Here is a 25,137-nt window from a genome sequence, read left to right on the forward strand (position 1 = left end):
CATAAATTAGTTCTTCTCTAACATGGCCTACAAGACTCCGCCTAATCTGGCCCTAATCAAACTCATCTTGTCCTTCTCTCCCTTAATTCTCAGTGCTACAGCCTTGGTAGTTACTTTTGAACACCTTACATCATTTCTTCCTACTAAAGAAACTTTGCACAGGCTGCCTCTCCTGCGGAAAATGTATCTCCCATGGTCACTTTACCTCGTTAATATGCCTACCTATCCTTCTTATTTCAATTCAAGTTTGCTTTCTCAGGAGCCTCTAGGACTATGTTGACCTCAGATTTCTCCCCAGCATTTCACAATTTTCCTTTACAGCACTTTGTCGTAAGCATTTGACTTTATGTCTGTAACCTGCCAGGCTCTGCTTCCACGTGGGCAAGAACTTTTACTGTTTGAGCTCACCATTGTATCCTCAGTTCCATACCTGGCATAATATGGAAACTTAACAAGTTTTATTTTAACGAATAAAACCTCTATAACCCATTTTGTTATAGTTGTGTTCATTGTTTATCACTTCTTAACACAATACCCCAGATTTAATGATTTGAAACAGCAACTATTGTACTTATCTCTCATGAGTCTGTGGGTTGACCAGGCTCGGCGAGGCAGTTCTGCTTTCCCACTTCGATTCTCTGTGTGGGTGCACACAGATGGTTGTTGGGGCTAGAGTGATCGGGAGCCTCCAATTAGCATTGAGATGGTCGGGCTCTCTACCTTTTATATATTGTCAGACATTCATTCTCCATGTGCCTCTCCATTTGGTCTTTCCAGTAAAATAACTGGATTTTTTTTGTGGTGGCTCAGGAATTCCAAAACAGCAAGAGCAGAAACTGCCAGTCTTTCTTAAAGATGCCTAACCTCTTCAATCCTGGAGCATGATTTATGTCCCTCTCAGTTGGCTAATTTGTCACAAGCTGGTTCAGATTTAATGTGGGGGGTTGGGGGGGAGTCAACAACAATGAACATGTTTTATTAATATGTACCAGCACAGCACTAAATGCTTTACAGAGGATTCAAATGAGACTGTAAAGTAGGAAACAGTATCCTCATTTTTTAAATGAGGTTACAGAAATAAGCAAATACAAGCAATTTATGTAAGATGTTACTGTTAGGTAGTGAAACCAGAATTCAATCTCTGCACTTTTTAAATCTGAAAGCTATATTGCTTGTTCTTATTATTTCCATGTTCTTCAGAAAGCCAGAAGCTTCTTTGCAGCCTTAGAAGTGTTTTCCTTTAGCTTTAACATTTATAGCTCACACATATTAAAATTAACAAATATTGCAACATATCCATTAATTTCATGAAAAAGATATAAAATGGAATTTTCAAATTTATTAAAAATTAATTTATTGTAAATGAAAAAATTACAAGCAACGTAAACACTTAAACTTTGTTACCACTAAATTCATCTGTTGGCATTTTTAACTGAAGTACTGAGGACTCTAAAGCGGTATTGAGTAATACTTATCTGTGAGGCCTCATAAGAGTCAACACAACTAATTAGTATTGTTGAAATGTCTGATCTATTTGATCTCTTACTTCCTTTGGATTGAAACCTGATATATATATATTTAAAGTTCTAGTTTAGGTTCTCGAAAATGATTTCATGTAGTCTATTATCTGATCATATAGCTGTGGGGGACTTTAATATTCTCTACATCTATTCACTGATGTTAGAATCATCACACATATCTGAAATTTTAATCTTGAAACAAGAAATTGAGTATTAAAAAATGAGAACCATAGGATATCAAATGTGAAGAGATTATGCTCCATAACATGTAACCTAAATCAGAAAAGTGCTTGGTGGTTTTCTGTTTATAATTCCTTGTCCACTTAAGAATATTGCATATTTTCTCTGATTCACGAAGTGTTATAATTTCAGCAAGACTTACCCTTACTTTAAAATACGTAAGACTGGAAATTTTTGCAATTAAAAAATTAGAGCTTTGCTTTCGAATTTTGTTTAAGTCAGAGAATGATATTCACCTATTTTATGAAAAGTTGTGAAACTACTGCTATGGTTTGAATAATGATATATCCTTCAAAATTCGTTTTGAAACTTCATTCCAATGCAACTGTATTAAAAGGTGTGGTCTTTGGAAATATTATCCTTATAAAATAATTGAAGGTTGAAGAAAGTTCTCTTGCCCTTTTGTCTCTTCTGTCATGTGACGACACAGTGTTCCTTTCCTCTGGAGGATGAAGCAACAAGGTGCCATCTTGGAAGCAGACAGCAGCCCTCACCAGGCACCAATCCTGTTGGCACCTTGATTTTGAACTTCTCAGCCTCCGGAACGATAAAAAATAATTTTTATTGTGTATAAATTATCCTGTCTGAGGTATTTTGTTACAGTGTCACAAATAAACTAACACAACCACATAGATAGGGTTTTTTGTATATCCCCAGGAATTCCTGGTATGTCATCTCTTAGGAAGAAGCCACTTGATGAACTGGCAATATCAAAGTTCTGAATTTACATTTCTACTTCCCTTCAACCTCACCAGCATTTATTATTAATACTGTCAAATTGTTTCAATCTGTTGAAAGTAAAATGCTGGGTCACTATTTGTATTCAGCCTTTATGCATATTAACAAGACTGCCACATTTATTTTTTGCTACTGCTATTTCCTCTTCTGTGAGTTGTCTGTTCATATCGTTGCAATTTTTGAAATGGGCCATGTAGCTTTTTCTTATTGATTACTAGGGTTCTGATTTCATTTTCCTTCAAAAATGTACTACAAATATCAATATGCAAATATTCTGCCAATCTCTGACTTGTTTTCATTTTTTGTTGTTGCTTTGTTTGTGTGTATGTATGTTTTTGGTACATATTATTACCAGTGTCTTTGTGATACACAAGTTTTAACTTTAAATAAGATTAATTTCTTTTGCAATTAATGCATTCTATGTTTAGTAAAAGACTATTTCACAGAAGTACTTCTTGTATTCTCAATCTGGAATTTGAAGTAATTCTCAATCTGGAATTTGTCTTTGTGTACAGCATGAAATGGAACACTAGATTTGTTGTACTTCTAGAAAGATAGCTAATTATTTCAACATGATATTTATTACATAAATTATTTCATTATTTCTTCCTCCCAAATGATTTGTATATATCAATGACATATTTATGTGTGACTGCTTCAGTTCTCAGTTCTCTTTCATTGATCTATTTGTTTAATCTTGTATAAAAACTTCTATATTTTAAAACTGCAACAGTATTATATATCCTGTTATCTGGTAGAGTAAACCTTCATATTCCTCTACTTCAAAATTGCCTTAGTTCTTTTTGACTTTGTAACATTTCTGTATACATGTCCAAACCAGCTTTTTAAGTTACATACATGCAAACACACACATAGATAATTTTAATTTTAATTATAGTAAATTATTTTAAAAGAGGGGATTGACTCAACAAATTAAGTCGTCACATCCATAAACACGGTACATCACTACAAATATCTAGTTTTCCTTTATCTCTTTCTATTGAATTTCATAATATTTAAAATGTCTGGAACATAATTTGTTATATGTATTTCTAGATACCGTATGTATTTTATGCACATTGAATAAAAACTCCTCATTTTCTCTCCTCATATTTCCTAGCAACCACCATTCTACTCCCTATTTTTGATACCTAATATAATTGGGATCATGCTCTATTTGTCTTGTTAAATAATTATTTCAATTTGCATAATGTCTTCTAGGAGGCTCTGTCACATTCCTAGATACAGTATCTAGGAATACATATAACAAATTATGTATGCAAAAGTATACACTATCTAGGGGTGCATAGTGATGTTATGGTGAATTTGAGTTTTTCTGGTAAATTACAATTTTCTGCAGATGCCCTTGAATTTTCTATCATAATGACACAGTTCTTTTTTTCCAACACTTATTTCTTTAATTTTTCTTTCTTACTGAACTAAGCAGAACTTCCAAAATAATGCTGAATAGAAAGAAAGATAATAATGAAGGATAACATTTGTTAATATGTTATGTACAAGTTTCCATTCAGAGTACATGTGATAATTTATTTAAAACTGACAACATGCCAGATGAGGTAGATAATATAATTATCTCATTTTTTTTTCCGATGAGAAAAATGAGATGGAAAGAAGATGAGTAACTGGCTCAACGTTTTTCAGCTAATCATACCAGAGCCAGGATTCCACCTAGCAGCCTGCTGTATAACTCAATTCCTTAGCATTGTCTCTCAAGTACAAATAACAGTGGCAGGCCAGTTTGTATGTATCTGCTTTTAAAGGACTACCTCTGATTATTTACTACTACTATTTGCTATCATTTGTAATAGTACTCCATTTGTCTTAACAGGTTTATTGAAGTATAATTAATATACACAAAATTGCATGTAGTTAATACACATGGATGTGTTCAGTTGTATGCTTACACCATAAAACAATCACCACAATCAAAGTAATAGAGGTATCTATTATCCCCAAAAGGTTCCTCCTGTGCTTTTGTGTGTGTGTGGTGGCGGAGAGTAAAAACACTTAACAAAAGATCTACCCACTTAAAAAAATTTGGCCGAGCGTGGTGGCTCATGCCTGTAATCTCAGAACTTCGGGAGGCTGAGGCAGGTGGATCACCTGAAGTCAAGAGTTCGAGACCAGCCGGGCCAACATGGTGAAAACTCCTCTCTACTAAAAATACAAAAAAAATAGCCAGGCACGGCAGCGGGCACCTGTAATCCCATCTACTCGGGAGGCTGAGGCAGGAGAATCACGTGAACCTGGGAGGTGGAGGTTGCAGTGAGCCCAGATCATGCCACTCCACTCCAGCCTGGGTGACAGAGTGAGACACCGTCTCAAAAAAAAAAAAAAAAAAAAAAAAATATTTAAGCAGCCAGAGCTGTGGCTCATCCCTGTAATCCCAGCACTTTGGGAGGCTGAGGTTGGAGAATCACTTGAGGTCAGGAGTTCCAGACCAGCCTGGCCAACACTGTGAAACCCCATGTCTAATAAAAATACAAAAATTAGCAGGGCCTGTTGGTGCACACCTGTAGTCACAGCTACTCAGGAGGCTGAGGCAGGAGAATCGCTTGAGCCCGGGAGGTGGAGGTTGCAGTGAACCCAGATCATGCCACTGCACTCCAGCCTGGGCGATGGAGCGAGACTCTGTCTCAAAAAAAGAAAAAACAAAATTAAGTGCACAATACAGCATGGCTTACCATAGACATGTTGTATAGCAGATCTCTGGAATTTATTCAATTTGCATAACTTGAATTATACCCACTGAATAAAAACTACTCATTTCCCTCTTCCTACATCCCCTCACAACCACCGTTCTACTCCCTATTTTAGATACCTAATATAAGTGGAATCATGCAGTATTTGTCTTGTTACATAATTATTTAAATTTGCATAATATCCTTTAGGTTCTGCCACATTGTTGCATACGGCAGGATTTTGCTCCTTTTTAAGGCTGAACAATATCCCATTCCATGTATATAACAAATTTTCTTTAACCATTCATCAGTTGATAGACATTTAAATTGTTTTCATATCTTGTCTATTGTAAATAATGCTTCAATAAACATGGAAGTGCAGATATCTCTTCAAGATCCTAATTTCAGTTCTTTCAGATAAATATTCAGAAGAGATTGTTGGATCCTATGCTAGTTTCATTATTAATTTTTGAAGGAAACTCCATAATGTTCTCCTTAGTGGCTGTGTCATTTCAGATTCCGACCAACAGAATACAAAGGTTTCAGTTTCTCCATAAACTTACCAATATCTATCTTTTTAAAAAAAACATAGACATGCTAACAAATGTGAAATAATATCTCATTGTGATCTATATTTGTGTTGCCCTCAGCTTAGTGATGTTAAGCACTGTTCTTATCTTGGCCATTTATATGTCTTCTTTGGAGATATGTCTATTCAAATCTTTAGTTCATTTTTTACTCAGAATATTTGTATTTTTGCTGTTGAGTTCTAGGAGTTCCTTATACATCTTAGATATTAACCATTTATCAAACATACGGTTCACAAATATTTTCTTCTATTCCATAAGTTGCCTTTATATTCTATTGTTTCCTTTGCTTTGCAGAATAATTCTACTTTGATATCATTTGTCTATTTTTGCTCCTGTTGCCTGTACTTTTGGTGTAATATCCACAAAATCATTCCAAAGACTAATATCAAGAAGATTTCTCTATGTGCTTTCTCTGAGTTTTACATTTTCAGGTCTTAGGTTTAAGTTTTTAATCCATTTAGAGTTGATTTTTGTGCATGATGTAAGAATGGGATCAAATTTCATTCTTTTGTGTGTAGATGTTGAGTAACAAGATTACATTAGTAATTTATTTAAAAAAAAAACTCTCAAAAAATACAGCCTAGGGCCAAATGGCTTCACCAGTATATTCCACCAAAAATTTAAATAATTAATGCCAATCCTTTTCTATCTCATTCAAAAAGTTAAATAGGAGGGAATATTTTTGAACTCATTTTATGAGGCCAGCCCACTCTGATACCAGTGCCAGACAAATACACAAGAAAAGGAAACTATAGGGCAATATCCCTGAGAAACGTTGATGCAAAAATCCTCAACAAAATACTATTACCAAAGAAAGTTCAACAGCACATTGAGGATAACTTACCATGACCAAGTGGGATTCATCCCTGTGTTGCAACGATGGTTCAACATCTGCATCCTGAGGCATAGGGAAGACGGTAGCTGAGTTGAGAGTAGACCTGGAGAGACAATGGCTATTATAAAAACATTGAAAAATAAACATGCTAGCAAGCTTGTGGGGAAAAGTGAATGCTTATCAACTGTTGGTGGGAGTGCAATTTTGTTCAACCCTGTGGAAAGAAGTGAGATGATTCCTCAAAGACAAAAAAAGAATTACCATTTGACCTAGCAATCTCATTACTCATTATAAACCCCAAAGAATATAAATCATTCTATCATAAAGACACTTGCATGTGTATATTCATTGCAGCACTATTCACTAGAGCAAAGACATGGAATCAACCTAAATGTCCATCAATGGTAGACTGGATAAAGAATATGTGGTACATATACACCATGGAATAGTATGAAGCCATAAAAAAGAATGCGATTATGTCCTTTGCAGGAACATGGGGAAAGCTGGAGGCCATTATCCTTAGCAAACCAATGCAGGAACAGAAGAACAAATACTGCATGTCCTGTCTTGTAAGTGGGAGCTAAATCATGAGAACACATGGACAGAAAGGGGAAAAACAGACACTGGTGCCTACTTAAGGGTGGAGGGTGGCAGGAAGGAGAGGATCAGAAAAAATATATATTTGATTCTAGTCCTAGTACCTGGGTGACAGAATAATCCGTACAAGAAATACTTGTGACACAAATTTACCTATATAACAACATGCACATGTACCTCTAAACCTAAAATAAAAGTTTTAAGAAAACATTCTTAAAAAACTATAAAATTCTGATAATGTAAGATTAAATAATTCAAGAGATAATCTGTAACTGAACTTTTTAAAACAAACTAAATTTCTTCTCTCCACCAAGGAATTTCAAATTTTCTGGCCATCAGTATGGCTTATTATCAGCTTATTTTCTAAATTCCAAAGTTAGGTAATATTTCCTAACATTTGTAGATGTATTTGTGGGGAAAATACAAACAGAACATCTTCGTCATTTGAACAGTCCCATAAAATACAAAATGGAAACTAAATCTTTAAGACATAAAATTATCTTGAGTCTATAAGAACCGTTTGTTGGTATCACAAGATCTAATATTTGAATATGCCTCTATAGGCCTATAATATATTTTCACTAAACTATTAATAATGTTGCACCATCAGATGTGTCTAACAGATCAAGCTAATTTATTACCTTCAATTAGGGAAGGGGTAGAAACTATGAATCACAGACTGTGAACTATGAACCTAGAACATTGAATACATTTTCGTTTAGTCTCAGAAACAAACATTTTAGATAAGTAAAATTACTTCAGTTAATAATAAGCAAGACCAAGATTAAGAGGTGTAAGTTGAAGAAGATCATATGGCTGTAAAATAGGATGTAAATGCATCTTTCATTTTTATTTTAAACTTGTGTTCTTTCCATTATGTTAGACCTACTTGTTTTTTGTTAATTATGAGCCTACATACTATAATATTATATTTTATACATATGCACATCTATATGTGCATATATATATATATGCAGGAACATACGCATGTATATATATATGTGTGTGTGTGTTTTCTGTTCCTGCATTTATATATATAAACATATATATATACACAGATATGTACATGTATGCATGCATATATACATAGATATGTATATATGTATATATGTGTGTGTATATACACATATGTACAAATATGTATGTGTATATTTATACAGAGAGTCAATTTACTGAAACAAACTTTTGACTAAAATATAACACAAATATTTTAGCAATTAATTTAATGATAAATTTATAACAAATGTCTTTCTAGAGATAAGTAGTCAAAAATGTAACAAATTATTAGGCAGTACAGTTCAATGGTTGCAATCACAGTCTCTGGAATCAGATAATCCTAAATTTCTTCTATGCCACCTTTTAGCTGTGTGACCTTGGAACAGCCAATAATTTCTCTGTACATTATCTTAAAATATTAATATTTTTATCTACTACTTTGATAAAATTAATTTCTCTTCCCCAAATCTTCTCTTTCCTGTAATATATCCACATTCTTGCTGTGGCTTCAGGTTGATTTTAGATTCATCCTCATGGTTTTCTTTGGCCAATGGAATGTGGTAGACATGACTTAAGAAGGATCAGAAATGTGTTTTATACTCAAAATGAGAACATCAGGCTTTGGTGTACTGATACCCCTTCAGCTTAGGAACAAAAACAAAAACACATGGAAAGGCCTGAGCCCAAACCACACAAGGCCCATGTCCTGTCGATCCATAACACGAATCAGAGACACCCAAAAGACCAACCCACATTATCATATTCACAATTGGTTTGCAAACCTATGATCTTAAAAATGCTTATTGTTTTAAGTTATGGAGTTTTAGAATGGTTTGTTACTCAGTATTTTGTAAAAAATGGTAACATACACATTAGCTGAGTGTGTCACAATGTGAAAAATGAATTGATTTGAAATCTGATTTCTACCTGATGTATCCCCACGTCCCAAAGCAATGTTCAAGCCACAGTAGATATTCAAGAAATATTTGTTGACTTTTGAATAAGTAAAATAAATATGAACTTTCACATAGTAAGTGCCAAAAACAAGCAGTTGTTTTTATGCACTACTGGATATAGTCTATTGTCTGCTCGTAATGAAAATGATGTGAACTTTTGTGACATCAGATGATATAATATTCACTGAACTATTACGTTTATTTATAATGAGTATAACTGAACGAGGAGTTTAAGACTAATTATTTAACAAACAAATATTTTATTCTGTTCATGACTCAAGTTTGGCTCCCTGGGTATAGGCATCAATTTATCAATATGTTCAACGGTCACAGAGGAGTTTTTAGAAAGAACGGGGTTAATTAATTCTGACAAAGAACATTCTTAAATACAAATGACATAATGTAGTTTCCAAATGTGAATTTACAAGTTGTGAATTTACAAGTTGAGAATAATTTAAACAATAGAAATATTCACTATATTTTTACATTGACATATCTAAAATGAAAAAGCAAAGGGTTAGCATTTCTTGGTTTGGAATGTTTTCTGTTAATTAAGCAATAAACTATTCAATGATTTCTCAAATACCTCTCAACTTATTGTTATTATATCTGTTTTACTTTAGTTGTATTCAAATTCCTTCCTCCAGAAGAAAGGATAGGAATGTAGATTTATGAAGCAGAGGGCTTAGATTATTCAAATTGCCAGGAGTTATGCAGGATTCGAGTTGGTGGAAAGAAGGTATCTTATCTGATCCTGCAAGATATGCAGGTATAAAAGAAATACTGAAACCCCAAAAACAAACGTGAAGGAAATACACAGAATTTCTTATAAGGTATAGTCTTACAAAGGGATTACACAGAAATACCGTACATGTGCTGATTACCAAAGCTTCTATCTCTAGTTCTGCCCATATCTGACCAGACACATTATCCCACAGTCTATTTAACACCTCCTTTTGGACTACTGTTTTGTACTTAACATGTCCAAAACAGAATTCTTGTTTCTACTGCTAATTTTCTTCCCTGGCTTCTTCCAAATTCAGAAAATGGCAGCAATGTTCAAACTCTGCTCAGTCCCCAAATCACAGGTGTTATCTTTACCTTCTCTTCTTTTCACCCTAAATCAGCCAACCCTTTTTGGTCTTTGAATACATCCTAAATTTAAGCCGTTCTCAATATCCCACTAGTCCCACACTAATCCTCACCAGTACCTCTTTCCCATAGACAATTACCTGTTGTCTTTTTAGAATTCCCTGATTACATTCATATCTTCCTACTGCAAATTTTATGTAAATTTTATGTAAGTATATAACCAGAGTGATTTTCTACAGATACAAATCAATTTATGTCACTACCGTCTTCAATGCTCTGTGGTGGTTCCCATCTTAACCAGAATAAAATCCAAACATTGCCCTGGCCTGATAACTACTGCATAATCTGGCCCTGCCCTCTGTTCCTCTGTCCTCATTCATCACACGCTTCACATTTTGGTTTCTTTGTTCTTCTTCAAATTAGCCAGACTCCTTCCTGATTCAGCTTTTCTTTACTTGCTCTTTCCTTTGCTAGAAATGTTAAGACTCCAAAGTCTTTTTGTAAAGTTTATTTTAATTTTTTAATTGGCAAATAACATTGTATGTATTTATTGTGTATAACATGATGTTTTGAAATATGTACTTTGTGGAATGACTAAATCTAGCTAATTAACATATGCATCAACCAACATAGTTATCATTTTTGTGGTGACAACACAATATTCATCCTCTTAGAATTTTCCGATAATATGTCATTATTAAACACAGGCACCATGTTTTGCCATAGATCTCTTGAACTTCTTCCTCCTATTCAAAGTCTTTACATGGCGCATTCTCACTTAACTCATTTTTCTGCTAAATATAATCTCCTGAAAAGGCGTAACTAGCCACTTAAACTTAAATAACTTCCACTATTAAATCATTCTCTCTTTACTTGCTTTATTCTTCTAAAGAGCATGTAACATCATATTATATACTGATTTCTTGTCTGTCTTCTCTACTATAATGTAAATTGCATGAAGGCAGGAACTTGTTTCTTTCTGTTTATTTTGCAGCACATATATAATGCCTGGAATATTGCAGATTTCCAATAAGTATTGATGGAATAGATGGATAATGGAGTGGTTACAGCAAATGGTCTTGCATTTAAAGATTTGGGATAGGTAGACAATTTCAAGCAGTTTTATTTCCAGTATTTCTCTCCTTTCCCAATCCTACAATACTCATTACATCCAAATAAATATTTCAAATTTCTAAATAAAATATATTACAAAAACACCAAATATAGAAATGATTCTTTAACCTGGTCTAATTTCTAGGAAGACTAATCTAAGTTAAAATAAACATCTCATTTAGGAAATTTTTCTTTTTTAACAAATGTTTTTATCACTTTGAAGTTTATGTTGACTTTATATCTACTGCTGAATGAAGAACTTGTAAAATTTTTTGATACAATTTGTGTTCTTAAAATACTTGCACATTATGTTATTAAGGTGCTTGATAATAATTATTTAACATGAAAACAAATGCCTGACATCATTTTAACAAAATGTTTACTGGAGATGGCTGATTTAAAGAGGTTTTTGTTTTATTTATCTTTTTTATAATTAATTATTTACATTGTTCTTAATTTGGTAAATTAAATTCCGTTGTTTATTATACAATGCACTGATAATTTTATAAGTTTCATAGAACTGATAAGATTTCCCTAATTTACCTGCAGAAATTATGTAACAATTTTTAAGCTGTTGTTGATTTTTTATTTACACCTTATATGTAATTAAAATTCTTGTTTTTATGTCAATATTTACAGTTGTTTTTCATATTTATGATGATTTATCAAAAGAGAAGTAATTAACCTGTTCACACATGGTATCTTGGTTGGTCAAATAGTTTGACTTGAATGAAGTGACGGAAGGTTATTGCACACCTTAATTGTAAAGTATTTTGAGCATTTGTGAAACAAACAAAATATTTGGTTGAGCCATATATAGTGAGGCATTTAAGGGTTTCGTCGAGCAAAATAAAAATTGCCTTTGCCCTAATGTTATATCAGATGTAACTCTGAATGTAGTATATATTTAAGCCTGCTTTCACCAACATAAAAGTTACTTATTACTGACATAACATATATCCTACAGGATTTTTACGCCTTTTTCCCTTTATTTCATACATTTTCAAGAGTTAATCTGGGCAAAATTTTTGTTCTTTATACATTCAAACCCCATTACAGGAAAATTAATAAATACTGTCTTTTATACAGAGTATATAATAATCTTATAATCATTAAAATTATGTATCACTTATAAAGTGAAAATGCTTGTAATTTCTCTTTCTTGCTCAGTAATTTTGCATAAAACAACCAACAGAAATTATAATCCTATAGAAATAAGACACAGCATTTTATATTAATGTGGAAGACTTAGTAATGAATAAGTATTTGTTTTGTGTTAGCAGGGCTAAAATCTAGATACCCACATCTAGACTTAGGCCTAGTCATAAAATAAAAGTAAGCTCTTCTATTTATATGTATATGAAACTAAAGAGAAAATTTATCATTTTTACTCACTTGTCACCTACACATAGCACATAAATGTAGGGCTTTTAAGGCAAAGAAGAGAGTGATTTGACAGGTAAGCATGAAGTAATCAATTTGCAGTCCAAAGAAAATGAAAATTAGGTTTTATTCCTGGATTTGATAAAAATCACATATTATATTTAGAACATTCGGATAAAGTTAAATTAGCTAATGTAGTATGTAAAATATTTAATGCCAAGACTATTTTTGTTTTCTGAATATTCTATTTTAAATCTTTCTTTTATGTGTAGTTTCCTACCTTCTCCTGTTCATTTCTCCCTGACATCCTTTCCTTTCTATCAGCATCAATAAAGAAATCTGTGGCCAGGTGCAGTGGCTCACACCTGTAATCCCAGCACTTTAGGAGACAGAGACAGGAGAATCTCTCGGCCCCAGGAGTTAGCCTGGGCAACACAGTAATACCCTGTTTCTATTAAAAAAAAAAAAAGTCTGTGAGATTCTTGTTTCAGAAGGATTCTAGAGATGAATGAATTAAAATTCATTGGCTAGAACAGAAATTTAGGTATCGTTTTAACATATAGCATACCCAGATAGAAATAAACCAATTGAACTGGTTAAATAAGCTAATTTAACCTAAGCCTCATCAGCCTATTCAGTCAGAAAAGCAGTAGAAACAGAAAAGTGAGATTTGCAATGTGTTTACCTCACCTGCTTATCTACACGTGTTGAGCGTATCTGTAGACTTTAGAAAGCGTCCCACCTGTGCTTACAAGCAAGGTGGGTGTTGAGGGTTCTGCCGCTGCTGCACTTTTGTGGGGCCAGTCTCCTGCTGCATCCGATAAGGATCTGCAGGTTTGCTGAGAAGTCCTTCTCATTCACCCAGTGTCACTGTTTCCCCCGAGATTCCTGGTTGGCTCTTCCAAGGACTCTCCCACCAAACCATGGCGGTCACTTGCAGAGGCAATGAGTGTTGGCTGGGCTTTTAGGAAAGTCCAGGCTTATAGAGGGTGAGCATTAAAGTGATCACCCATCTGCCAACAGCCAGCTGAGTACGTCTAAAGGAAGATATTTCAGTTTTTATATCTGTAAAATGGAGTTATAGTTGCTTCTCCCTCAAGATTTTTGTGAGCTTTGAATTAGATTGTTTCTGACATTGAGTATAAGTAACGCTTTATTTAGTACACTTGGTGAGGTAGAAAAGCGACTAGGCAGCTTGCTTAGAGAGGGGACTTATTTCTAACCATATAAATTTTATCCAGTTTAGGCCAGCTTATCTGATGCTCTCAGATAGCATCTGATGTGGTCATGGATAGACATATTTACTCAGAAACCTCAGGTCATATTTTAGAGTATGCAAAAGTATGTCTTAGAATATATTCAAAACCATTGTTATTTTGGTATGACAGAATTCATGAATTAATATGACAACTGATATAGGATTGGTGGAAAGAAGTAAACAGGAGACTATTTCGATATGCAGATAAGAGCAGTTATACTTTACTCATGGGAATAATTAATCATTATAGTGCTCTGCATATACTCCAAAACACATAAAATTATGCAAACTGCATTTCTTTAGACAATTGCATAAAAACTGAATATATCACAGGCCATTAATTCCAGTTTTAAAGAAAAGCCAATATGTGATTAAAAGTATTAAAAGTGTCAAGCAAATGAAGTTCATCAAGGTGTAAATTGACGAATGTGTTTAAATGACCCACAGGAACACCTTGTAGCTTTCACTAAATATTATTCAATTCCATTTTTGACTGTGGTAAAAGTTGCTGAATTTCCCATGGAACTCAAACATTTTTAGAAGAGTATGTGAATTTGTTACTACAAAGGATACTCACCATGACAGCTATTTAAATATCATTCATTTGAATTACCTTATTTATTTATTCTTAATCTAACAAGTATTTGTTGAGTGCCAGGACCAACTAATTCACTTGAAAATACATCACTAGATACCATTGTCTGGTACTCACATGCTAGATGCTAAGTATACAAAGATGAGTAAGGCTCCATTTCCACTCATATAATCTTATAGAGGAAATAGACACAGGTATGGCAAAAGACAAGTCAAATAAGTAATATTCTCTATTGACAAAAAGGATACAGAAGAACACAGAGGAAACGGTCAAACCCATTGTGTTGTGTGGTTGGAAGAATGTAGTCATTACAGACAGATCTCAATTTGAACTGTGGATTAGATCCTTACCAATTTAGAGTGTTTATCACATTCCAGAATTCACTTACCTTTCTTCAGGTAACTGTAACTTCAAGCCCCTTTTACTCTCGCTCTTTTTTTTTTCTTTAAGTTCTGTGATACGTGTGTAGGATGTGCAGGTTTGTTACATAGGTATACATGTGCTGTGGTGGTTTGTTGCACCTATCAATATCATTTAGGTTTTAAGCCCCGCATGCATCTAGGTTTTAAGCCCTGTATTTGTTCTAAGACTCTCCCTCCCCTTGCCCCCAACCCCCTGACAGGCCCCAGTATGTGATGTTCCCTTCCCTGTGTCCATGTGTTCTCATTGTTCAACTCCCACCTATGAGTGAGAACATGTGATGTTTGGTTTTCTCTTGGTTCATGTCTTTGAGTTGGGCTGACTGCCTACTTCTACACTCAGGTGTAAATCAGTAACATGAAAGCAAAATTCAGGACCAGATAGTCTTTCAATCTTCCTAGTCAAATGCCCTACAAAATCCTCCTCTTAGAATGAACAATTAGTAATATTTTCCTATATTTGCTAAATTTTGGCTGAAATATTTTTAAATAGATTAAATACTCTTTTGCATTTTATCCCTAAATATCTTAGTATGTATCCCTAGAAAACAAGCTTGCTCTATTTTCACTATGTGCAATTAAAGCATTATCATACCTAAAAATTAGCAACAATTGCTTAATGGCATCTAGTATATGAAATTTTCCTTAATTGGTCAAAATTGGTTTAAATAATTCAATTAAAGACTATAAATTGCATTTAAATACTATATCTCTTAGATCTCTTTATATCTAGAATAATTCACCCTCTCCTAACTTGTTTTCCTATGACATAGATTTGTGGAGTCTGGGTTAGTTATCCTATAGAATATCTCATCTTTTGAAGTTATCTGAATAGATTTATCATTATTTCATTTTCCTTTAACTCTTACGTCTATTATCTGAATGTCATATAAACAGAAAATAAGTTATCAGACACAGGCTAAACAAATTTGTCTAGAATAATTCACAGGTGACAATGTTCAATGAAGACTCATAATCTGTTTTTTTCTAATGTTAGTAATAAGATTAGTCATACTAACTTTTCCTCTGCTGATGTTAGCACCTGTTGACCTTCCTTGCTTCAGTCAATCATTTTGTTAGGGTTGCAAACTCTCAATTACTTAGTGATATTTCTTCTATAATTGTTAGTTGGTATTCTTCTGTAAATAAGTCTTCCTTTATCAACTCTGGCCTTTTTGATTACACAATATAGTTCTCATTGAACTGTTAGGAGATGTGGTTAATATTTACCTTTAATTATCAATTTTCAGTAGAAGTTATTTGTGTAATAGTCACTTCCAGGGGTGGTCAATGAGATTTTTCTTATGCTGTTTTATTTCTTTGGATCTTAATATATTTACTTAAAATATTACTTTAAGTACTGTGTATAGGTAAATAAACAGAGTAAATTGTTGCAGCTACTCACCAATGTTTCTGCTAAAACTTCTTCTGAGACTATGAGAGGATTGCATTTCCCCACTTCTTTTATTTATTTATTTTTTTTTTAGTGGGGAACAGAGTCTCACTATGTCACCCAGGCTGGAGTGCAATGGTGCGATTTCAGCTCACTGCAACCTCCGCCTCCTGGGTTCAGGCAATTCTGCCTCAGCCTCCTGACTAGCTGGGATTACAGGTGCATGCCACCACTCCCAGCTAATTTTTATATTTTTAGTAGAGACGGGGTTTCACCATGATGGCCAGGCTGGTCTTGAACTCCTGACCTCATGATCCACCCACCTCGGCCTCCCAAAATGTTGGGATTACAGGCATGAGCCACTGCATCCAGACTTTCCCCACTTGTTTGATATAAGAGATGATCTAATCATATGAGATGTTTAGGTCAATAAAATACAACTAAGAAGTGCTGTCAAATCGATTCTTCCTGCTTTCTTTTTCCATAGCCATAAAAAATACTATTGTTCTAGCTGGTGGAGCTTCAGCTCCTGGTCCCAAGATGGGGACTTCGAGGAGTAGACCCCATGTGACCTTTGAGTGCTATGTAGTAAGAGTGAGAAATCTATTCTTGTTGTTGTTGCTTTAAGACATTAATATATTTCAGTTTCATTACAACATAGCCTTCCACATCCTGACGTATACAGTGAGATATTATATAATATCTTACAGAAGAGTTTTAAAATTTTGACTTTGGAATTTGCCCATCACTAAAATATCTGCATGCAATATGGGAGTGTTTTCAAATATTAAGATATTCTGTGCTAAGTAGAGACAACTCAGATAACTTTATGATTTTTACTTTTCTTTCAAATGTTCTCACATTAGGTATATGCTTGTGGTTAGAATGTGCCAGCTCACTTGGTAGCAGAAGATTTGAGGATCCTTTAGATGCATTTTACTCAAATAGATCATTGTAGTTTATCACCAGATTGAAGGAAATGGCAGAGAGCTGGAAATAAAAGTCATAACAATTGTTTAACTGAGAAATGATTACCCATATGTGCCTACAGGGCTTGTGAGAAATTGAAAAGGCTAAATTGCTACCAGTGCCTCCATTCAGCTCCTAATCCTTTCTCAGCATGTTCATGTTTTTCAGCTTCCCGACTTTTTCTCAGACTCAATCTCTGTATCACACCCAGTGCTATCACACCATATGCTGCTTTCTGCCCTTTTATACTTTCCAAGAACGCTTGAAAAACTAAAAATCTATAATCTAGTCTGGAAAGTAAGAAATGCTCAAAAATAACTGTACCACAAAGGAGAGAGTGATAAATGCCATTGAAGACAAACAGATAAAGTGCTAAAAATGTAGGCACAAAGATTGTTTCCAGCTGTGAGAGATGAGAGGGGCTTTTTTAACACAGACCTTGAAAAGTAGATAAACTATGGATATGGGGGGGAAGAGGCATTCTGATCAGACTGTGGAAAAAACCCTGGTTAGTGGAGAATCTGAGTGAAGGTTCATCAAGGAGTTATGTTAGGGAACACAGCTCCTTTCACATCTCTACTGAAATATGTGCCCTCTTTCCCATGTGAGGGAATAGACACAGCTGTTCTTGATCCCTAGAATTCTGTAACTTAGCCACTACTTATGAATATTTTTTATGCACTCTTAAGGTCACTAATTCAGTGTCGCTTCATTCATTGAAATCTTTAATTCCTCTCAAACCAGCTTAGATTCTGTGGTTTTAATTGTCTATTGCACATGGGCCTTTTCTTTGGTTGCACTTAGTGTTTCAGAAAGTTGTTACTTTGCTTCCTATTCTATTCCCTCATCAAATTTTGAACTCCATTAAACAAGGAATCATCAGTTCCTCATCACTGTGTACCTAGTGACCAGCTCGGTTTCTGGATCATAGCACATGCCTCAGACATACTTGTTGATTAAATCTAAGCGAGAATTCTTAACCAGCTCGGCCTATAATTTTTACGTAAGTTAGGAGCCAAGATAAGTTAACAAAAATATACTTCAAGTCCCTAAATAAGAGGTTATTGAAGATATCTGTACTAGTTTTGATGCCTGCTATAACAAATTATTTCACATTTAGAGGCTTAAAACAAAATGCATATATTTTCTTACAATTATGTAAATCATAAATCTGGGCTTCACCGACCGAAAATGATGGTGTAAGGAAGCCTGCATTCCTTTCTGGAGGCTCTGGAGGAGGATTCATTTTCTGGTTTATCCTGGCTTCTAGAGGCTGGTTGCCTTTCTGGCCTCATGGTTTCTTCCTCCATCTTCAATGCTGGAAACATTGGGCAGAGTCTTTCTCATGCTACCATCTCTCTAACTTCCTTCTGATTTCTTTTTCTACTCTTGAAGACTCTTTAAGTACTTTGGATCCACGTGAGTAATCCAGATTACTCTCTTCAATTTAAGGTCAACTGATGAACAATGTTAATTTCACCTACAACTTTTACTCCCCTTTGCAACGTAAACTAATGTATTCACAGGTTTCAGGGATTAGGATGTAGATCTCTTTAGAGGGTTATTGTTTCACCTACCACTTTATCTTACCTAAATATTGGAGAAAACTCACAAATCAGAGCAATTTACTCTGATGAAATCACTGATGAGATTCTCCTTGTGACAATAACTAAATTATAATCCAAATTACTCCTTGGCATCTGAGCAAATAAAACCATGTGACCAGAATAGAAAAAGGGAGGACAACAAGAAAAGTAGGGACCAAGTGGGATTTTTTTTACCACTGTCTGTCCCTACAGTGTATCATCTCTGATTTAACTCTGCCTGTAGTTTTGGTTTTACCACATATCTCCTTTTCTTTCTTTTATTAAAACTAGCAATTATTTTATTAACTATAATAAAAAAATAAATAAAATGCTCCAGTTCTTTGCCTACTTAAAAATACATTAAATATTACTGAACATCCAAAAAAAAAAAACTAACATTTTTTTCTCTTTTTGTTTGGCCACAATAGAATCTAAACACATATATTTTAAATGCAATAAAATTTTCCTTCTAATTGTGTCCAGCCTTTCTTTTCTTCTCTTCTCTTACTAGACTACAGGCATGTTCAGAGTGAATTTTTTTAATTGTCATAAACCCTGAATTTAGCTCTGTGATTGTCACATGTCAATCAGCTGTTCAGTAAATTTCTGCTGATTGAATACAGTGAATGAATGTGGACAGGGAGCAAATTAACCAACCAGCTGAATCATATTATTTAAAGATAAATTGGAAAGAAAGTATTCTGTGATCCAAATGTATTTGAAAAGCACTTAGAATAAGATCAAATCAGCCACTAAGCTGTCACTATCAATTTTAATTTTAGCAGAATTCTAGGGACATAGACTACATAAAAAGGATTATTAGCATATTTATATTACTGTTGCATAGTTCAGTTCACAAATATATATGTGCATTCTAAAAGGTTGTTAAATTTGGTGCCATGATCATTTTATGTTGCTTTTAAGTAATATTTTATATGCAAAACAAGATTCAAGAGTTATCTCTATATTTATTTAGGGAGCTAGGGATTGATGGCTTTCCATCATAATTCAGCAATGGACTAGGCACCAGGGGAAGCCATAAATAAATGGTCCAGCACTGGGCTAGGCACTGGGGGAAAACATAAATAAATTGTAAGTCCCATCTTAAAAAGAAAATGAGATAGTTGAAGAGGTAGAAATCAAATAGTTTCAAATACAGCCTGTAACAGTACTTACTAGTTATGAAACTTACATAAGCACTGACATAAAGTAACCTCATGCATAATTCACCAGTGTATATAAAGCTCATTATTTCCTGTGGGGGAAATAAAGTACAAAAAGGAATACTATATAAACAACATGAAATAGTCTTTCTAAGAAAATCTGAGACACTAAGCTATAATCAGAAGGCAGTTTTGTAATTACTGGAAACAGAATGGTGAGATCAGTTCTCTTATTGTAACTCTCTTCGTAATATAGACAGACCTGCAAAATGTCCATGTAGTCATTTATACAACCATGGATGGAACCTAAGTACACCTAAGTACTCAGACTAAGGAATGAGAACTGAATTAAGAAGTGTGGTGGCTCATGCCTGTAATCCCAATGCTCTGGGAAGTTGAGATGGGAGGATTGCTTGAGCCCAGTAGCTCAAGACCAGCCTGAGCCACATAATGAGACTCTGTCTTTATAAACAAAAAAATAAAAACTTATCCATGTCTGGTGGTGCACACCTGTAGTCTCAGCTACTTGAAAGGCTAGGGTGGGAAGATTGCTTGAGACCAGGAATCTGAGGTGGCAGTGAGCTATGATCATGCCTGGGTGACTCCAGCCTGAGTGACAGAATGAGACCCTGTCTAAAAAAAAAAAAAAAAAAAAAAAAAGAATAATCCATGATCCAATCAAATTGAGCCCTGGCATTACCACATAGCCTGATCCAGTCAAATCACACCTCCTAGCATCGTCTCATGCAACATCCAATCAGATCACACCTCATCATCCTCTGCCTACAAAACCTATCCTAGCCCCAGCTTAGAGAGACAGATTTGAGTGTTACTTTCTTTCTCCTTGCCAGTTGACTCATAATAAAGCCTTTCTTTTCTCAAAAGCCAGTTCTGTAGTATTGGCTTCTATGTGCATCAGTCAGTGAGCCCACTGCTTGCTGAGTAACCGTACTTCCAGTGTTCTGCGACCCTTCCTCAATAAGATCTTTTGCCATCTATTCCCACGGAAAAGGCAATGTTTCAGCTATAGCTAAGGCCATGCCTAAAATAAGACTGTGTGGTAAATAAAATATTATTTTTCCAGTTCTTAACCTATCTTACCCCTAAAAAACACTCACATATAAAGACTACACCATATTTTCATATATTTTTGTGGGAGTACAAAGTAATGCTACTATTTTTAAAAGTGTTCTAGCACTTTCTTATGTAACTAAACACGCACATACACTAAAAACTGCAATTCCACTCTTAGATATTTATCTAAGAGAAATAACAGCATATATTCACAAGAAGAGTCATAAAAGAATGTTCAGTTTTATTCACAATAGGTAAAGCCTGGTAATAAGCCAGGTGTTTATTAGTAGGATACATAAACTACAGCATATTTATAGAATATAAATATATATATACATAAATATAGCATATTTATAAATTATATATAAAATATATAAAATAATATATAATATAATATATAATATATAAATATATTATATATTATATTATATATTATTTTATATATTTTATATATAATATATTTATATATTATATATATTATATTATATATATAATATATAATATATAATACATAAAATATATATATTTAAAATATATTTATATATTATATATAATATATATAATAATATATTATTTGTTGGGGATACATTCTATGGTGGTAACATTGAGAATGAGAGAAAAAAGTCCCCGTATTTCTTTCATTCTGGATTCTTGCACTCTCTCTAGTCCAGCAGTACTAAGAAGTTGGCTAAAATGACTGTAAGAACCCTGTCTGGAAGTTTCCATCTTCATAAGAGTGATATATCTGCTAGTCCCCAGTCTTCTTGAGATAGGCCCTGCCTCCTTGGAACCCTTAATTCTAGGTTCTAGCACTGCAAAGCAGCTCCTTTTCCCATCAGTGGGGGTGGAGGAGGCATCAATGAAGAGATAAGAAGATGACATAGCGCATAAAGTGATCAAAAGTAAGAAAGAGACCAGCAATGTTTCAAGAGAAGATTCCTGTTGAAGAAAGCAGAATGGAAGATTATAAACATATATTTTAGGAAATAATGACATGTAAAAATCTTGAAATCCAAAACCAAAATGAGGCCAAGTCCTTAACTTCAAATTCATTCTATGAAGACATACAGAAAGATGTATGTTGATTGAAAAGAAAATGCTGAATTATTATTACACTGTTACTTTTTAGTACATAGCTATTTTAGATCAAGATTCTTTTAGTTGGAGATCAGTTAAGCAGAATCACTGAAGAGTTAAGGGATTGCTTCGCTATACTAATGACTCAGTGAGGTGTCATTCTTATTTCCAGCACACAAAGTAGTGCCTGACACACAGAAGCCACTCAATAAATATTAGTTTAGCAAATGAACAGAGTTGATTTCAGCACACATATAGGGCTAACAACTAGCACTGATTGTGTGTGGAAATTCAATTGAAAGCAAAAACTTGATGCCCAAGGAGTAATAGAGGATGCCAATTTAATCCTTTCGATTGGATTTCTACACAGAAAGTGTTTTTTGTTGTTGTTGTTTTTGTTTTGCTTTGTTTTGTTTTGGTTTTTTTACTGGCATATTTAGGTCATGGTGTCTTTCTCATATGTGCTCAATACTTATTGATTCAACCGAATTGAAATTTAAATATAAGATGCTATCCACCATAGCACGTACAGGAGTTTAATAAACTTTATGTATTTTCTCTGGCTTTTGAAAACAGGCGTTCATGTGGAAATGCCCTCATAAACACATCAGTTATTTTTCCATTTTGAGAAAACGATATGTAAAGGAAAGGAGATTCCTATTGATCTACCAGGACAGTTGTAGGTACCAACCCACGCATACATCCTCATCTGGTTGAAATAGTGGGGAAAGGAAGGATCTTTCCAAAGGCAAGAAAATGGACTGCAGCTGTGCTTGCACACTGCATCAGCAGCAGTTTGATGTGCTAGGGAGAAAACACAGTCAAATTCTTTTCACAACCATATAATCTATGTAGACAAGTCAGATAGTTTGTAAGAAATATTGTTTTTCAAAGCTTTCTTTTGAAACAGTGTAGACACAGTCTAAATTGCTTGGATGACAGGCTTCCAGTTCCCGGTTTTATGATATGATCCATGTCACTGAAATGAAAAGGCACTCTCTCAGTAGCATGTTTGTCAACAGAAGCAAGCTGACATTCAACTCCAAAGGATTTAAAGAAAAAAGACTTACTTTCTTTCATTATTAAGCAGGTTATCGAGAAGAAATGAACCACGACTTTGTGGATTATCACATTCACAAAACCTTAAATGGCAGCCAATTCAGCCAATTTGAGAATCAGGGGAAAAGACTGAAAGCATTTAATTTTTTTTTCTTTTTACAGTTTACTTTTAATCTGAATCACATAAGAATTATTTTTAAAATGTTTTCACAAGAAGGGTCTGCAATCTAATGGGAATCTAATATAAAACAGAAATAAAGACGTTATATCATATATGACTACAGAAATAACTCACCATATTTTTGTTTATACTTACTATTTTACTTGAATTTTTCATCAGGTAGGCCAAAATTTTATAGCATATAGGAGATACAGGGTGGTGTGAAAATAATTATGGTTTTTGCAATTACTTTTAATTGTGAAAAAACACAATTATTTTTGCACCAACCTAATATAATAACCATGTGGAAAAAATTCTATTTCATTCCTTTGGCATAAAACTTTTTAGTTGAAAACTTTTATGTGGGATATTTTCCCTAAGAATATCTTCACTTCTTCTGAAAGGTTTATGTATTTACTTATTTATTTATTTTTCTTAAGGAGGTGAGCAGAAGACAAAAGATTTCAGGGGAGGGGTTTCCCTGGCTGTCTCTCTACTGGATCATAAATTGCTGGATCCTTCAGCCAAAGTCCAAAGCTCTTGCAAGTGGCTTTCTCATGTCTCTGATGACCACTCCCCTATTTTGCCCTTTCAGGCTTAAACAGTGCTCTTGTTAGCCTTTGGTACCCCATTAATCTTTTATTCGTTTCCCTAAATCCTGCTTACAGCTTTGTAAATAGCCCCATTATAAAATTATATTTAAATTGCCCAGTTTAAATTTGCCATCCTACCCTTCTAAGACGCTACCTGATACTTTAGGCAGCATTAACCCTCTTCTGTGTGAAAACCATGTGAACCACTGAGCATATGCTTTTTCCACACTGGAGATGATGTGTGTTAATGAATTTAACAAATCCAGAATAAAGGATAAAGGAAGCTTTTTCATGAATAGATTTAGCTTCTCTCAATTCAAAAGGCATAATTGATGTTCCCTAAATGAGAGCAGAGACACAATTATTGAATGAAGGAAATAGTATGAGCTATTATAAATTACATATGAATTAAAATATATCCTGTCCAAAGGAACCTGAAAATACAGTTTCAGTTATTTCTAAGCCGCTAAAAATTCCAGAAAATGGGACGAGTCGATCTCATTGCAACTCTCTATTCTGTGGGCCACCAATTCTATAGCCATTTCCTATCAGGGTTCAAACTATTTGGTAATATTTGATTGCAAGCTTCCATAGTAATTTAATGGGGGTACATTCTAAGTGCACGTATTTCTATCCTACATAATATCTGAATTGTATCGCAAAAGGAAACAACACACTAGTGAACAATGCAGGCTTTGGAATCATGCAGGTTTTGTTTTAAATAATTTTACTAATTGCATAACCTTGGGTAAATCATCTACTTAAGGGGGGTCTTAGGAATAATTAAGTGAGAAAAATGTACATAAAATACCTACCTGAGACATTAAAAAAGAATATATATATACATATGTGTGTATATACATATATACGTATATATATATATGTATATATATAACTATATTAGACCATTCTTTCATTGCTATAAAAAAATACCTGGGGCTCGGTAATTTAAAAGGAAAAGAGGGGCAATTGGCTCACAGTTCTACAGGCTGTGCCAGCATGGCTCTGGCATCTGATTCCAGTGACAGC

The sequence above is a fragment of the Symphalangus syndactylus genome, chromosome 7 (genome assembly GCF_028878055.3).
Source record: "Symphalangus syndactylus isolate Jambi chromosome 7, NHGRI_mSymSyn1-v2.1_pri, whole genome shotgun sequence".
Classification (NCBI taxonomy): Eukaryota; Metazoa; Chordata; class Mammalia; order Primates; family Hylobatidae; genus Symphalangus; species Symphalangus syndactylus.